This window comes from Manacus vitellinus, unplaced genomic scaffold, assembly GCF_001715985.3.
Source record: "Manacus vitellinus isolate BGI_N305 unplaced genomic scaffold, ASM171598v3 scaffold_77_pilon, whole genome shotgun sequence".
Lineage (NCBI taxonomy): Eukaryota > Metazoa > Chordata > Aves > Passeriformes > Pipridae > Manacus > Manacus vitellinus.
This window is the reverse complement of record NW_021940802.1, coordinates 235,598-253,830: the sequence shown is the minus strand read 5'-3', so window position 1 is coordinate 253,830 and position 18,233 is coordinate 235,598. Positions and strand designations below refer to the sequence as shown.

The following is an 18,233-nucleotide window of genomic DNA, read 5'->3' as shown; positions in this document are numbered from 1 at the left end:
GAGTCAGAATAGATCCAAATTGCTCCTCAGTGCCCCTCCACCTGCAATGCAGCACACTGAGCTCTCCCTCTGTGGCTCTGGCTGCAGCAGCAGCATCTGCTGAGGGGGAGAGCCATCAGCTGCACCTGGGAAATGCTCCTGCATTTTGTCATTGGAGAAACATCTCAGGACCCTCCCGACTGCCTGCTCTGGGGAGAGGAGTAGGACACTGCAAGATGTTATTTTTCTGGTTCTTCGTCCATCGAAAGCCTGAGTTTTATGCCTTATACCCAGTAGATTTTCCTGTCATGGTTCACTTTCATTTGTTTTGTTCTAAATGTCAGCAAGAGATAGGGCTGAGCAAGAAAAAAAAAATCAGGAGAGTGTTTCTCCACGACGGAGCAGTGCCTGGATGGGACTGGCAGGTGATGCCATACTCCAACCCTCGTCCTGCCCCTCGGAGGCTCCAAAGCTCTGCTGCAGCACATTGTCAGTCCCACCAAACCTTCACAGCAGTGCAAACATCAGAAATCAATCTCAGTTCATTCAGTTCATGCTTTCTGAAAGAGCAGCACGCACAGATGATGCTGAGAGAGGCTGCTTTGCTTTTCTGCTGATCTCATTATAAGCCAAGACGACGGCAATCTAATTTCATCGGCCTCAAAACAAACAGCATGTTCGGCTTGAACATCCAGCCCAAAAACCTCTTCTGGTTATAATATGAGTTTAAACTTATGCAGCATGTTCATTAGCATAAACAATCCGCAAAATGGCCAGAAAACTAATTCCATCCCTTGTAATCTGCCATCAGAAAACCCCAAAGAAATAAACACTGGCATTTCGGCTTTGCTTTCACTTTGCTCTCAAGGCTTTGGAAAGATCAGCTGAAAAGTTTTCCTTCCAAATAATCTGAAGGGTTTAAACAAACCAGAGAATGCTTCCAGATGTTTTTCTTTCAAGCATATCTTAATAAATCTCTCTGAATAAAGAAAACTTAAAGGTAGAAAAATAGTATCTTGGAGAATAAGGAATTAGGGAAGGGCTCTAAGCATTCCGAAATGATACTCATGTTTCATTTCAATTGATTTTTGTCTACCTAATCAGTAAAATTGACAACAGCAACTTGACTGTCTTCTTCAGGAAAGGGAACAAAATATTGTTTTAAAATATGAGATAATTTCAGTTTAATAAATATGACATGCGGGTAATGGGATCTGCATGAAAAATTTAAAAAGCATTGCTCTTCATCATTAAATTCAAGTTAATCAGCATATTCTGCTGCAGATTCAATTGAAAACCACTACTCTTAATGTATTAGTCAGTCATAAATATCAATTCGGTTTCCATGCAAAACAATATAAATCTGCAATAAACAGCTAAATCATTCTGGAAGTGAAAGTTTGCCTATACAGCAGCCTCAATAACAACAGAGAAAATAAACAACTGAAAAGCCACAACACTGGTACTTCTCCACAGCCAGGAATATATGGTACAACATACCGTGCCTAAACAAACTCACATAACTGATAAAAAATTATGAAAACCAAGAGGCACAATGACAAAAATCTATAGTCACTTGATTATCAAATGTTAGAAATTATTGCTTGAAAAATATGTTAATTTTTAATGCCATATGGGAGAGGGGAAGGGTCTGTCAGAGCACAACTCTGATGAAAATCTCCTAATCGAGCTTGACAGACAACCAAATAAACAGACTGACAGATAGACAGAAACTGCATATGGCTCCTTTCCTTCAAAAAAAAAAGGACTAGAAAGAAGGTCTCGCTCCTAATGATCACTGCAGGGATTGCAGGGATTCTGGCAGCACCCACAAACCTCGGGAGAGCAACAAAACCAGAGAGCGAAACACCCCCGAGGGCACAGGAGAAGAGTGGGAGATGAATCCAAGAGGAGTGTCTGTTCCCTCTCCCTGGATTTCCCCATTAATGCCGTCCAGGTGTCCTGGTTGCACGGGAGAGGAGCTTCAGCAGCCTGGAGAAGCTCCTGGGGGCGAGTTACCTCACCCCGAGAGAGGGAGGAAAGGAGGAAAGCACAAGGATGGGAACAGCAAGGAGACAGGCTTGTAAAACCTCTTTAACTTAGTCTTGGCTTTCCAAATCTAAGCCCAACAGCTGCTCCCAAACTCCAGCCGGGGGGGAACAGCCAGATCTGGCCAAGTTGGGGAAAGCTGTCCCAGGCTGTCCAGAGCAGCAACCTGTGGGAACCCCGAGATCCTCTCCGAGCGCTGCCCTGAGTGGGAACAGACTCATTGGAGTGTTTTCCTCTCCCCTAAGTTACTGTTCATTATTTTCATATTTTCTGTTTGGCAAATGGGAACGGTATAATACCGAGTTTGAACTAAATTTCTCCATGACTATAAAAATATTTTTGATTAAACAGATGTCAGCAAAATTTTATGGAGTGAAAATTGAGTAACAGATGGCGAGGTCTACGGAGTTCAAAGAGGCTGGATTTTATTAAAAAGGAAATTTGAGGAAAAGAATTATTTTGCTGGAAATATTGATGCAGTGTTTAGGCAAATGTAGAAGTATTCCTACTTGATAGAAAACAGTAAGTTCAAAAAAAAAAATAAAAATAGATGTATTCATGCCAGGAACCTCAGACCATTATAAAAGGGGATTTATTCCACCTTCTTTTTTGCTGGATACAGCTTTGCATCCACAACATCAAGGTTCTCAAAGAAAAATAATTTACTTCAAGGGGGAGGAAAAAACCCAACTGCCAAACCAAAAATAACAATGACCTTGATTAAACATTCTGGACAAAATACATCCTTTATGTGACACATAAGCTATTGTGAAAGACAATAAATAGTTATCTCAAACTTATAATAAGTATTAAACAAAATTGCAAATAATGGCATATGTCCTATAGGAAATAAGACTGAGAAGGATTATAACTCCTGACTACCATTAATGTATCACCTCTTTTTCCAGCTTTACCACTTGGAATGGTAAAAAAATATTGCCATCAGTAGAACACAGACAGAGTCAATGAAATGAAAAAAAATGGCATAAATATAATTATTAATGCAGAACATGAGTTCTTTCCCTATTCCTATGGCTCTCAAATCTTTTTCTTTTCAAGCTGATATTTAACACATTTCATTACATCATTGGCAAAAAAAAAAAATATCAAAAGGCAGAAGTAGTTTCAAATTCATGACCAGGCTCATTGTGCATCAAAGAGAGAGCTGCAGTGCCCTGTGGAACAGCAGTCAGTGAGCTACTTCAGATGTCCAGGGGGAAATGTTTGGGGAAATCTGAGTTTCAGAACACTTAACCATGTGGAGAAGGGCTTTACCTCCACAACATGGGTTTCTTCTGAGCCGACAGAGCCCCAAACAAGCAGCACCAGCCCGAGGGCTGAGTCTGCACCAACACAGCTCAGCTCTATCCAGAGTCCAGTTCTCATCCCCCCCCCCCAAAACCTACTGGATGCTCATTCTGGCTCTGATCTGCTCCTCATGCAGCCCAGCTCCGAGTTCTGGTGCTGCCTTGGACCAAAGCTTTGAGTGCACACTGACATCACCAGTGGTAAAACGATCACAACGACGTAACAAACAGATATCTTTGATCTTGTGTCTTAATTTCTCGGTGACATCTTCTACCAGATACTTAAACTGTGCTGTCAGGATTCCTGCTGTGTGCAGTCTCAGAGAGAGTGGAGGCTGCTCTATCCTCACACTTCAGAAATGCTGCTTATTTTTCAGAAAGTGGCACAATAAACTGAGAGCCCCCAAGCCTGTAAGTGCAGAAACAGGGCTTCCAACTCACCAGCAGTGACACTGATGGTTTATAAACTAAGCCATGTCTTATCAGTGGTTTTAGAGTTTGACACCAACACCTCAAGAAATAGACATTTTGTTACAAAGACAGTATTTTACCAGTGAAATACAGTCAGTTTATGTTTGACAGAGTGATAAAAGAATCAACTAATTCAAACCTCCACAAAGCAAAATACCCTCCTCGAATTCTACACTTGAGGAGTTTGTACAAGCACAAGCTATTCAGAAGCAATGTTTAGCTTTCCAAGTTATCCATCATTCCTTCATCTCTGCTGATCCATTTATCAGCCACATCCAGGATCTTACACTTGCTCAGAAACACCAAATAAAAACATGAAAAAGTTTTGGGTTTATGTTACTACCAGAGTAATTTGGATAATGTTTAGTACAGCCCTCCAGCCTTCCCAAGGACCAACTGATGGGATTCAAGCACTTTGAAAGCACATACATGTTGTCTAAAATATTTTCACATGCTTTTAGATATAGCAATTCTGTATTTAAACAAGCAGAAAAAGGGAACATTGGAGATGGGTGTTAATTATTCCTATTTACAGGCTTCTTTTGGCAGTTTTCCATATTGCTTAAAATTGAAGTTGTAACTTATTTTCAGTGATTCAAAAATCAAGGCAAGAGACAGAAATTCATCAGAAAAACAAGAGGCTACTTTTCCAGAGATATAAAACAAAATACAGCTTACATGTCTCATGCATCAGGTTTTAGATCTATCCTTTATCTTCTGAAGGCAAACATGATGATCAATCTACCAAAATCCTAAAATAGTTACCCAAATCCCTCCTCTTAATCTTCAGCTGTTCAAGGATTCTACAATTTTCAAATGAACTCTTAAGCACTGGACATTTTGGTTTCTGAAGTGTTCAGTGTTAATGGCATGAAAATATCACTCCAAATGTTTAAAAGGGATTTCAAAGCTTGACCCAAGCTGATAACCCAGATTTTCATTTCTGGATATTGAAGATAAAATGGCTGAGGACTTACAGAGAGGAGAAACCAGTTTTACAGCAGCAATTTATGTTGTGATAAAATTCCTAAAAATAAATGCCCAAAGTTCATGTGGTAGAGTGTTCATTGGGTATTTTTTAAAGCGACACACAAGGAACGATCTTCAAAATTCACAAGAATTTAAGAAATAAGTAAGTTATATTTAACCTCTACACAAGAGGCAGTTTAGTATTTAGAAAGATCCTAAGGAAGGTCTCATTCTCATCAGATCATCTTTCTTCAGCTTTGGAGGAAGAAGTGTTAACTCTCATCCTTCCCCATCTTCTGATACGCTTTAGGATTCTTTGTGCATGTGGGAAAGGAAATAATTTGACCTCTTGAAGAGAAGGAAAAGCCAACTGGGAAGGTCATGCCTAGAGAGAGATCACTGCTCCATATTCCACATCCAAGTTAGGGGGCCTCAGTCCAGTTTGTCAGGGCCAAACCTGACAACTACCAGAGAGGTTTACTGTGAACTGAAACAAAGTATTCTTGGTACAACCTTATGGAGGTTCCTTATGGAACCTTTTTTTTTTCCTGCAGTGAAAGGCAAGAAAAGTTGATCTAAAAAATACCAGATCATTTGCAAATAGATTCAGAAAGAAGAAAAAATTATATCAATATGCCCAACACTCCCCACATTGAATGAACTTGCTCAGGAATGAAAAGAACCTGCTAAAAGCATCACTTTAAGGTGCTTTTAAACACCTACATGGGTACTTGTTACCATATTGCAACCAGAACTTTCTGAGAAGCTGCCTATTGAACACTTTCCCTGACAAGTCCCAGTTGAGATCAAATCCCATGTCCACATTGCACACAGCACCAGAGAGAATAATGCACTGCAGAGGGGCTGTTCTCAGTCCATATTAATAAAATAATTAAATGGGAGTTCAATCAGTCAATCGTTTGGAGTAGAAAAACTTTCGAATAATAAACCCCAAAATTACTTTCTTCTGACTTAGATCAATACTAAACTTATCTCTTTGTTGAGAATTTATGCCATTTAGAACTGCTGGTGCCAACAGGTGGGAGCAACCACCATGAGGCAGAAGGGCAGTATCTGGATACAGGATTCGAGGGCAGAGCCCAGATACTTTCACAGGGAATGATAAATACTTTATTATTATTATTATTTTATTTACCAGACACTGCTCTGTGCCTTGGGAAAGCCAGTGGATCTCTGAAAGCAGTTGTGGCACTGTGCACGACCACCACAGACACTTCCTGAGAGAGGGATGTCACAAGGAGACAACGAGGGAACTGCCTCACCAAACACAGCCTGGCATTGAATGCCTTCTTTAATGGAAGCTGAAAGCACACTGCTCAAGATGATGATTAAAAAAAAAGAAACCAAACAGTTCAAGTCTGTCTGATTAATTGCTCTACTTGGCTAATTTGATAAGCTCTCAGTCAGCTTTCCATGCCTCCTCCATTGGCTTGATCTGCGCTGGAAATTAATCTAATTAGGAACACCTGCAATCAAAAGCCCCATCTCTGCAAAGTTAGACAACTCTTATTTACACCCAGCATTTTTTAAAGGTCGGTTATAAACCCCTTCTTGCCACAAGAGGCCTTTCTGGGGTAGAAGGAAGGAACATAACAAGGGTTGTGTGCAGCAGAGGAAGCACTCCCTGCACTCGCACTCGGCAGGGCTTCATTCCCACTGCATTCAGCAGCATAAACTGCCTCCTTCTAGAGAATTCTAATCCAGATGACATTACAGCAGACAAAAGATGACAAACAAGTCACAGTAATTGCCATCTCCAAGCCATGCTAATCAGATAAGCCATCGGTGAGGAGGTGAATGCCAATGCCTGGCTCAGTGCAGGTGCCAGGGGGAGCTCACAAGGAACTGGGCACTTCACAGGGAAAGCTCAGTGGGTTTGTACCAACACCAGAGGCTGCAAACTGATAAAACTATTTTGAAAAGTTCAGAATCATCCAGAGTGAACATATGTTAGATAACAAAAGATTAACTGTGTGTTTATGCATCTAGATGTATGACCTACCCTTCAATCCCAACTGAAAAGCCACTTATATTTGCACCAGCTCTTCGTACAGGACAGAACTCTTTGCCATTAAACTACAAGCACAAAAGTTGTGCTGCAACAGTTTCAAAAGTATGAACTGTAAACTGATATGCTTTTTTAAAACTAATTGTACTGACAGTTTTAATTGATCCTTCTGATTGCTACTTTATCCTAATTTATTTTTGTGAATATAAATTAGAAACCAAAGGAAGCTCCAAACAATTTTATCTATGAAGATTTTTTGGACTGCATATGCAATTCCCTTTCAAAAAGTATTTTGTGTGCAGAAGTTTTAATGCTCTGTTTTAATGATAATTTTCTGCCTCTCGAAACAATTAAAGGGAGATTGGACATCATAAAATTATTATTTCCATCAAAATCAGAAAAAGTTATAGTTCAATTCATGTGGGGTTTTGTGCTAGCTTTGGTAAAATGTGTTTTGGAAAGTAAGACAGACAATAATACCGTCAAGCTTGCCTGACTCAAAAACAATTTGCATTAGTAAACTTTAACTATAAGCCCTTGAGATGACAACAGATTCTTGGATTTGTTGTAAAAAATATTTTAGCTAAACAATGCCAAGCTTGGGGCCTTATGCAGTGATTGTGTTAAGGAAAATTATGAACCTCTGCTTCAGAGAACATCTACAAAGCTTGCAGAGGATTCCTGCTAGAATGAAAGGCACCTCTATCACACCTCAGAGCACAAAATATTGGTCTGGTATTTCAAAACTGAGAATATAAGAAAATGAAATTATTAATGGAGCCATTAACTGTCTCTCTGGGGCTCTCAGATTAATTTAATTCTCAGAGTAAGTGCTCAGATCCTCACAGCCTTTCCAAACCTCCAGCAGAACTGCTCCAAATATCACTATGTTGTACAGGAGAGAATGGAAAAAATTCATGCATTACATGGGAAAGCTGCTGGAATGCAGGAAAAGTGTAAAAAACATCACCAAAAAAAAAAGGAAACAAAGAAGCTTTGGCATTAAAAGACCTGACAGATGTTAAGCTTTTGTTCTTGCACCAACTCTCTTATTCCAGAGTGATGAGTAATTAAATGTAATGTGCAATTGAGAAAGGGCTTGTCCTTGGTCATGATCTGCAAAGATGCCCATAAACCCTCACCAGGGGCTGTTCAAGGCCCTGCAAACCAAACGAGTCCCACTGGGAAGTGGGAATGATGATTAAAATGCCAACGAGTATCCTGGGATCAAACATTCTCGTTCAGGAAGCAGCAGCACGTTTATGAATCTGACTGGACTCTGAGAAACACCAATAAGCTTAATTAAAGAGGAATATTGATTACCCTGACAGCTCAATAAGGCACATTTTCCATGGATCACTGAACTTCAGTGAACTAGGGAAGAAGATTAAAGGACTGTGTGTCCCTCAAAGCCTTGGCCACTCCTCTGACACCCCTAATCCCATCAGTCAGGGAAAGCTGTTTATTATCTTCTGACCTCAGAGGTAGAGGTCACCAAGCAGCTCAAACATCGTTGGGCAGGTAAGGGAGAATTTGGGAGAATAAAAAAAAAAAAAGCTAAAAAGAAAAAAAAAAAAAAAAAGGGCTGGAAGGAAACAGTGGAACTCCATGAGGATTCCAGCTACTTCCAGTAAAGAGCATGAGGGAAAATAATTAATTCAAAAATATGTATCAGTAAACCCAGAAATACAGAAGAGAAGGTGTTTTCTACTTAACCACTCAAAAAAGAGCAGAACATAGTAGGAAACCATTTGATAAATGAGGCTTAATTCCAAAAGCTGGTTTACTCTCGTATCATAATAAAAGTGGTAATTTGCTAATATTTGGAGGAGAAGGGAAAAAGAAGGAACATGTGCTGCTTCAGAGGAGCACAGGAGCTTATTTTGCCTATATAAAATGAGTTTCTGAAATATTTTTAACTGAGTTATTTTAAGAAGTGCCAAAAAGTTGGCAGCCATGGAGAACTACTTAGCATAGATTAAAAGCCTGAAGACATGGAGCCTGGATAAAATGGGATTCACTGGACCCCAAGCTGGGCCTTTTGTGTTACTGTTTGTATATCTTGTCATCTGGGGACCTGTCCTGAATTAAGGGGCCACTGCATTGCTTAAAACTGCAAAATTATCTATCCTGTCCTGTGCTGTCTGCAATTTGTAACAACCACTGAGATTTGGAGGCCATCACCCGGTCCTTCAGAGGTTCTTAAAACTCAGTTTGCACTGGATGTTGTACAAAACATGTTGGAGATTTGTCACTGGTTCAGCAGAAAACACAGAGACTAAATTCATGTCCATGTGTTTATGTTCATTTCAAATGACTGACTGACAAAATTACAGAACATCCCCTGGAATATAAAAAGATGGGATAAGGCTTACCATGAACATAGCGCAGAGTGAGACACAATCTTCGTGCCACAGCATGCAAGACCTAGGGAAAACAAAAAAACCCCAGTTTACATTTTGGAAATATAAATTCTGACTGAATATAACGAATGTAAAGTCAAAGGAAAAAAGTAGTCCAGCCATTTAATACATCTGAGTTTATTTATATCCAAATGGTTTTATTGCACAATTAATAAAATTAAGCTCATCTCTTCTGTATTACTCCCCGACAGGAAACTTAAAAGTGAGTCTTAAAAAAATAAAAATATAACACGCCCTCAAAAAGTAAAATCTAACACACCTTCCAATACAACTGAAGCATTAAAAATTGCCTAAATCCAGAAAAATCCGAATAATAATGCACACAAAAGCTATTACAGTTATTGTCACTTATAATTATTTTGTAGTAGCACTCAGGTCTGTAAGTCTTAAACAGAACTAATAAACTCAATATTCCCTAGAATCAAATATTTTGAAAGGGATATGTTTACTAAATAAATATATGCACGAATCAGGGCACATGAAAGTTTTACTCTGCCACTCTTGGAGACGAAAACAAACGTCTCTTCCAAGAATTACATCAAGACAAACACACAGGTACCTCTCTGCTTCAAAAATCTGATGACAGGATTAAATTTACAACAGAGAATCTATTTAAAAGCCTTCTGGAGATGATTTCAAGTAAGCAGAGACTTAAGAGTGTGTGGAGTGTATTTGTCAAGATGCAACTTGCCAAGCAATCAGGGTTGTCCAGGGAATGGACTCCCTAAGCTGGGAGATTTCTGCAGGAACACACAGTGACAGCCCTCTAAGAGCTTCAGGACAGAGATATTCAACAGCAGTTCCTCTCCCAACTTCTAAAGGCACTTTGGAATGCAACAGAGTGAATCCCAAAGGGAATGTACGTTATGTCATTAACAGCCCAAAAGTGATTCTGTGAGTCACCCAGTTTTACTGTGAACACCTTGCAACTGCTCAGGCCAGGAATTAAAAGGACAAAAGGACAATGTCACTTCTTTGAGAGGCAAAGCTAAGTTAGGGAGGTGACACATCAAGAATTAAATTGAAATCTGGGGGGGGGAAGCCTAACCGACTAGACAGAAGTGTCACGGAATCTAATTACTACAAGTGACAAAAATGTCGTTTTTTCATCCTGTGCTCACAGAAATACTTAGAGTAGTTCCAAGACAAACATGTTGTTCCACCACCTGGGCTACCAACATCAGTTTAGCACATTTATCCCAGAGATTTCCCATTGTGGAAATCCCTGAAAACGTCCTAAAACTAGAGTTCTATCATTTTGAACTGCACACAGAGAACTGGAGCTAAACGAAAGGAAGTCCACCTTCTCCATAAACTGGCAATGCAATCCAGGGACTGGATACCATTCCTGATTATTTGCAGGGAACTCCAAGACTCAAACTGCAAATCAGGAGAAACATTAGAGGAAAATACCCAAACACAAGAGCTTTAAAGTACAGCAGGTCAAAACAACTTTACCAGTAGAGATGAAAACGATGAAAAGTAAATTCAGTAAGTGAGAAGGCGACTCCCAGGGCAGTGATGGGAATACTTGGCTGTGTCCTCTCCACATCCCAGTTCCAACACCTACTGTGGGAGGCTTAGATTGCAAAAAGTGTCTTTCTGCCTAGCAGGACAAGGATGTCATTAAACCTCCTGCCTCCACTTGCCTCAGCAGTAAAGTTCTCCCACTTCTACAAGACTGGTTTTGAGTACAAATTCAGGACAAAATAAAGGTGCCCGAATACTGGGGTGATAAATTAAAGTGAATGTCTAATCAGTATTCTCAGTATGTTTCTCTGACTCTATAAAGACTCGACACTTTCAGACTGGGAAGGATAAAACCATAGGCCAGCAGTAATCAGAGCTAGTTTTAAAATGCATTGTTGCTTTGATCAGGGATTACTGAAGGCTCCACCAGACCAGTATTTATTTATTCTTTGAACTGGTATTCCCAGACTTTTAGAAAATTTTAATTGTCAGAGGTACTGCACATTGCTGTAGAAACTCCCTTTGAAGGAGTTTGATCTAGGAAAGCCAGTCACTCATGAAAAAAATTACATTCATACAAAATTTATCATTAAATAAAAACCTTTGTGGTTCATTCATTTCCCTAAACAGCTTAAACCCTTGCTGGAGCAGAAATTCACTGTGCCTGCAAATCAGACATTTGCTGCAGTTGGTTGAAATAACCTGAATAACCATAAAGAAATTGATAATCAAAGAATTTGCTAGAGAAAACAAAAAGTAAAAAGAAGAGTTTATTGATTTTTAAGACTGTTTTTGCCGAGGAAAAGCTTTCACTTTCCCAAGTCAAACTGAAGATGGAACTATAGAGAAGCTGCTATGAGTTTCCATTTATTCTATATCCTAAAAATCTGGGATTGCTGCAGAGGTGGCAATGGCAGACTCTTCATCAAAAACCAGTTTCTTACAAGAAAGCAAATGGATTCTGTTTGGGGTGTAAGGGCTTGAGAGAAACTCGAAGTATTAAAAGCAGTCTTCTAAAATTGACAGTAAAGGGGAAAAGTTCTTTTGGCCCTCTGTCAGTCACCTCTGGGATGCTCAACTGTTGCCAAAAGTTCTGAGGACTTTTCGTTTTCTTTAAAAACAAATTCACAGCTACTTCTCTTTACATTTTGGGCTTCTTAAAGGGCTTTAACACATCAGTCAGAGCAGTTAAAGCCTACTCCAAGAGCTGTAACCCCACCAGGTGTTTCCACACAACCATAACCCGTCACTACTTCTTACAAATTATACAAGAGCAGAACTACAACAGCTCCAAGATCAATCTGAGGGTGATTAAAGACTGGTTGCAGCCTCTCAGACAAGTGGAATCTGTAAAACATTGCATGGTGCCTTCTTATAAGACCCTGAGCTGTCCAAGCTTGTGCAGTCACTGTCCCTCACCTCACCTAGAGCCGGTTTTTTCATCCTGCTACACCATGGAGTTGTTTTCTGTTTGATGGGTTCTTGTTTGTTTGCTTTACCTTTTAACCCTTGAATGCTCCAGCAAACAAAGAAGGGGTGCAACTGTTTTATCACCTCTTAAAAACTCATGTGTGACGTTGCAGTCGAATTTTCTGAGTCAACCCTGTACTGCTAAAATCATTATCATTTACCCAGTATTCTGTGGCAATTAGGAACAGCACTCAATAGGTTTATTTTTAGTAAGAGCACCTCATTCACACATTTTGCAGCGCTGCACGGGGATCACTGATCTCTATGCATGACTGCAGTGATAAAATCTGGCAACACTCTTTAATAACTGTTTAAACTGTTCTAGGCGTGTACTTCGAGCAATATACAATTATTCCAGCACCTAAAAAGAGCTTTTCCACTTGCAGTATTTTCCACTACTCAGTATGTGCACCCTTGTAATCAGATTGTTAAGATTTTTCCATTATTTCCTTCGTTTTGTTTACTCCTTTTCAGCCACTGGACAAAGGTGTCCCTGCCCATGGCAGGGGCTGGAATTAGATGATCTTCAAGGTCCCTTCCAGCCCAAATCGTTCTGTGGTTCTGTGTAGCTCAAGAAAAATGGCTTAAATGTAATTTGCCAAGGCTAGACTGAGGGATTCTTATCTTGATGCACAAATCCACGAGGATCAGGCTGAAAATTATGTTTTTCCATCAACACAGGTATATAGAGAATGGTCACCATAAGAACTAAAATTTAACAAAATTATAAAGATAACATCGATTTTTGGCACGACACCAAAAAAGACAAAATTAGATCTGACCAAGCTACACAATGAAGTTGCATTGTATTTTTCAATTTACAACAATTTCCAGTAACAGGTCCACTGCAGCACCACTGGAGTTCTTTCTACTTCCTCTCTAAATGTTCTTGAAAGCTTCTTCTCTACAGCAACATCTCTTAAGATAAAAGAAATTGAATTTATTGAAGTCATCATGGATGTAGATTTTGAATCAAGCATAACACTGTTGTTTATATAAAGGGTGACAGAGCTTTGGGTGAAACAGGGATAAAGAAAAGCTGTGTTAGGATGTGTCTGGGAGGAAATGAGTCCTGTTGGCCTGTGCATCCACCCTGTGCAGTTGAAGAGAGCTCAAAACTCCACTCAGCTCTTTTATCCTAGGACAGAATTTCCTGATGTTTGAAGATGAATGAAACTCTAGACCAGAGAGCATCACGTGCCATTTGTCTGGAGTGGAAATTTTAGCAGAAAATATATACAGTATGAGGTCAAGGCACTAGCAAAAAGCCCATAACGAACTACCATCTGCAACTGAAGCTGGAGGAGAAATGAAATCACAACATTTGAGAATCAGGGAGGGCAAGAGGAGAAATTACACTGATATTTGGAAAACACATTACACCACGGAAGGAGGAGAAATTACTGCTTTTTAAATTAAATGTTTATTGTGACGGGTTTGTCTTCCCCTTATCACCCCCCCTGCAGTGATACAGACCTCTACCACACAGACCTTCAACTGCTGCCACCTTCCACGAGTGCAGCACCATTCCAAGTTTAGTTTACATTGTAAAATTCATCTCATTCCTCTTATAAATCCCCGGGATTTCAGTATTTGCAATTACAGCATTAGAAAACAGAACTGACAGCACCATGAGAGCTCAGGATGTCAAACAGGCAGCAGAACCTGTGGCACAGGTGGCCGTGGCACACCCACTGTCATCTCTCAGCGGGTGACAAAATGCAAAAGCAGCAAGAGATGGGTTTCCTTGTTCTGTTAAACGAGTCAAAGACGTTCCTCTAAAGAGCTTCTTCTGCATCTCAGACAAGACCTCACCAGAAATGCAAGCTGCAAACACTGACAGCACTCTAATTTTGAAACATGCAGAGCTTGTGCTTCCTTTACCAGCCTGGAGAAGACAAGTTCTGAGGGGAGACCTCATTGCAGTCACAACTTCCTCATGAGGGGAAGAGCAGGGACAGGCTCTGATCTCTGGTGATAGGACCCGAGGGAACAGCCTGGAGTGTCAGAGGAGGTTTAGGCTGGATATTAGAAAAAGGTTTGTCCCCCAGAGGGTGGTTGGGCACTGAAGAGGCTCCCTAGAGAAATATTCACAGCACCAAAGCTGACAGAGCTCAAGGAGCGTTTGGATGACACTCTCAGGCACATGGTGTGACTCTTGGGGATGGTCCTGCACAGGACTAAAGGTTGGGCTCAGCGTTTGTGGGTTCACTCCAACTCAGCAGATTCTGTGAAATACTGACAAAAATAAAAGTGACATTCCTGGCACCTTGAGTGGCTCTTGAAGCCAGAACAGGGTTGTAGGAACCAAGACTGCTGTACTTGGCCATGAAAGTTAGAGATGCATGAGTTAAAATAATCTCATTTGTTCTGCTTGGAGATCTGAGATGACTGATCCTCTCACTGCATCAGTGACCTGAGCTGTTGGGAAGGAGAAGACAGCAGAGCTGAGGGTAGAAGTGTTCCTGTGCAATGTCACAGCCACATCTGGCAGTGACTGTGCTCAGTGGTACAGAAGAGCCTTGACTGAGACATCACAATGTGCTGCAGACCTCCCTGGGGATGCTTTGTCAATGGAAGTGTTATTCTGCTGGATGGAAGGGGAAAATGCTTGGGGTTGGGTTTTGCCTTGGGGGTTTTTTGGGTGGTTTTTTCCCTTTTTCTGTATTTTTTTACCTTGTCTTTATTTTCAAGGCACAGAGTTAGAATGATAAAAAAAGGCATTCAACACATAAGAAACTAATTCTAACTTTAATCCTCAGTACATTTATGTATGCAAGTATTTCATCCAAAGACTATTTTCTATGTTAAGTTAACAAACATGAATCAACAACTTTACCCAAATCATACAACGGATCATGATGAATTTGATGTTAAAATCCCTTTCAGTGCAGTGTGATTTGTATGTTGGCTTATACTAAATTGGGTATGGTTCTGTATTATGCATTTTATTCTAAGGCCATCTACTGTAGATTTAAAACAGGGGGGGGAAAATCATGTAGGGGTTTTTCAAGTAGTAAACATCTCTGTTCCCCAGAGGTATTCAGTCTTAAAATAAATAATGAAATGGGGATTTAAGATTTTAACTGCTGGAATCAAAGCCATACATTTCAAAAGACTCAAGGTGACGTCCGACCTTCATTTGCCTGAGCGTTGTTCATATCCCAGGAGATCAGACTCCTGTTCTTCTGAGATTGTTTTGGTTATAAAAACATTTACTAGCTCAAAAGGCACAGTAATATCTTTACCTCAGTCATATTAGACATATATTTTCTAAATATTCCATTTTATTTCTAACAAATGGGGCTGGATTTGTAGCAGAACTCAAACAAAATCAAAGAAAATGAAACAATTATGACCCAGCTTATTCACAAACTCCTTCACTGTTTCTATTTGCCAGCACTTCATAAACTGCAGTTATTACTAATTCCTTTAATAATTTGGCTTGCTGACTCTAGAAGATTATCTGGTCTAGAAGAACTCCAAAATAACAAAAATTATATGATATTACAGAGCTTTACAGCTGTATTCAACATAGATACACAAATGTTTTCTCCCAGAGATCAGTTCAGTGATCCAATAATACTTCTAGACAGTTCAAGGCTGTACAATAAACACCCTATAAAAACTGCTTCAAAAAGAAATCAGATTTAACTCTTACAAAATCTGAAAAAAAAATGTAAATTGTATTTGAAAGATGAGGGGGGTTATTAGGAAAGAAAACCATCTATTCTTTTTTCTGAAAGCACAAGTCAGGGACGAACAAAATGCTGTTTTTCCAGCACTCCCATCTAGCAATCCCCTATTTCTTAGGCATGTGAGGCTTCCTGGGTGCTGCCTGTGTGCCAAGGTGGCACTCAGCCAGCAAACAGCCCAGGATCCAGCCCTGGCACGGCCACCTGCACACAGAGAGGGAATCAGATGGAGCACCCACATGGCACCAGCTCCGCCGTCACCTCGGCTGCTGTGCCAGCGTGGGCACAGCCACACCACATGTCTCCTCAGGCTGCAGCAAACCTGCTCCAAGCTGCCACAGAACCACAGAATGTGCTCAGTTGGAAGGGACCCACAAGGATCCTCGAGTCCAACTGTGTGCCAAAAGGAGAGGAAAATAGAATTTGTAACGTTCTTGGGGGAAGAAACGACCTGACCGTGGGCTACAAATAAGACAGCCAGGCAAAAGACACACCCCTGCAGAGCACAAGGAAATGGGTTTGCTGTGCCCTGTGTTAGCAAACAGCACCACAGCACAGCCTGGCAGTGGGGGACAAGCAAAAGCACAGAGTAAACAACTTGACTTAGCAAAAAATACAGGTTGCTCATCTATCTCAACAAATTACAGGTTTAACGAGCAGAGCCACCCAACAGGTATTTCCCTTTAGCCAGCATTAAATAAAACTGGTCATGGGGAAGAGGAGCCCATTCTCCCTCTTAAACTCATCAGCAAGGAACAGTTCCATTATCCCAGCCCTGTGGACAAGCTGCTCCTTTGTTTCATCTCATTTACAATCCTCCAGAATCTTTGGACAGAACAGCAGTGCCATGCCAAACTCCAAATTACTCTTCCCCCTTGCAGGCATTAGGAAAAAGCAGATATTCCCCTCTACTTCCTGTCTGTACATTGGTCTGTCACATTGTACTTCCTTAACTGTCTAATGAACATGGACTCATTCTCTCCTTTCTAATTTCTTAATATATGCAAATGTACTACAAAAATTTCCAAGGCATTTAATTAAAACTGGATATCAATTTCTCATTAGAAATCTCTGCAGCAGTTCTGGGAGTCTCAGCCTCCTATCTGTGATTTCATTAAAAGAAAAAAAAAATCCATGTAAGTGGTCAAGGAATCGTAAAAATTTGTACTGTATGAATGTAATTTTTATTTTTATTCATGAAGAAATATTTTTAAAGACTCTGTTCAGTGACAGAGGATTTAAAGCGGTGTTATGCAATAACTAGTTCAACAGCTTCCCCCACCATGTGCTTTTCTCTGCATGTACATTTTTTGAAGTTATTTCTAAGGCAATAACTCGATATCAAAAGTTTAATTTCAGACTGTGACAGATGACAAATATCTTCTCCCTATTTAAGTGCTCCCCCCACAGTGCTATTCTGGTCTGTGCAGAATATAAATGACCAACTGAAGGGAAAAGAAAAAAAAAGGCAAAAGCATTTTTCAAGGTTTTTCATTAAAATCCACATTTAGGAAAGAATTAATATGAGGGGGGAAAGAGGGTCCCCTCCCCAAATGATGCTGATTAAAGCAAATTTCTTCAGAGGCTTCAAAGATCTGCTTAGCAATACATCACTCTCTTGTCCCCTCCCAAGGCAGAAAATATGCATTGAGAATTTGGTAGCTCCATTTATTGTAAATACATTTGTGACACTGCAACAGAGGAATGCTGCCAGACTGCTCCATGGACACGGGAAGGAAAATTCCTGCAATCTTCTTCGAGTGTAAAGGACTGCACTAAGTGTAACCCAACAGTTCAGTGTGTGCTTAAATGCTGAACTTGGTCATATCTCCAAAACTCACAGTGCTGCAAGCCCTCATGCAAGAAAGATGAATCAATCTTAAACCCAAAGTGCCTGGTAAGAATGTTAACCTTTTTAGTAATGCAAAGAAATAGGTTTAAGCCCTTGCTCTACTTGCTGTTATAGCAGAATTTCACAAGGCTATCTGTGATTTTGCCTGCAAAGGCCACACCATCAGGGAGTTTGGGTCATGTTATTATTTTTCAAGTATTAAAGAACAGGAATTTTCTTATTTTGTGCTTCCTTCTGCTTCTTCATCACCTGAATACCACTGGGAATATTCTGAGCTGATGCACACAGGAAAATAACTTCATTCAAGAGAATGAAGTTCTCTCAGCCACTAGAGAAAGCCACTCACACACTTCAAGGCAAGCCTAAGAAGCAAAAGGGCTGCCATTCTGTTCTGCTCTTGTTTGGGTGGCTGGCAGAGCGTGCATCCTGTGCTACAAAGGTCATATCCATAGGCCAGGCCTGCCAAGGGATAACCTGCAGCTTAGCTAAACACCTTCTCACAGGAAAGGGCTGTAAAAC

General features: G+C 40.3%; 1 protein-coding gene across 1 annotated transcript in view; it reads right to left on the bottom strand.

Annotated features, from left to right (window-relative positions):
- Positions 1–18,233, bottom strand: part of ATP2B2 (ATPase plasma membrane Ca2+ transporting 2) — a 360,194-nt gene that overhangs the window by 297,798 nt on the left and 44,163 nt on the right. The window contains exon 2 of the mRNA XM_018084874.1: positions 9,180–9,231. The gene's annotated coding sequence lies outside the window, so the exon portion shown is untranslated. The remainder of the gene's footprint in view (positions 1–9,179; positions 9,232–18,233) is intronic.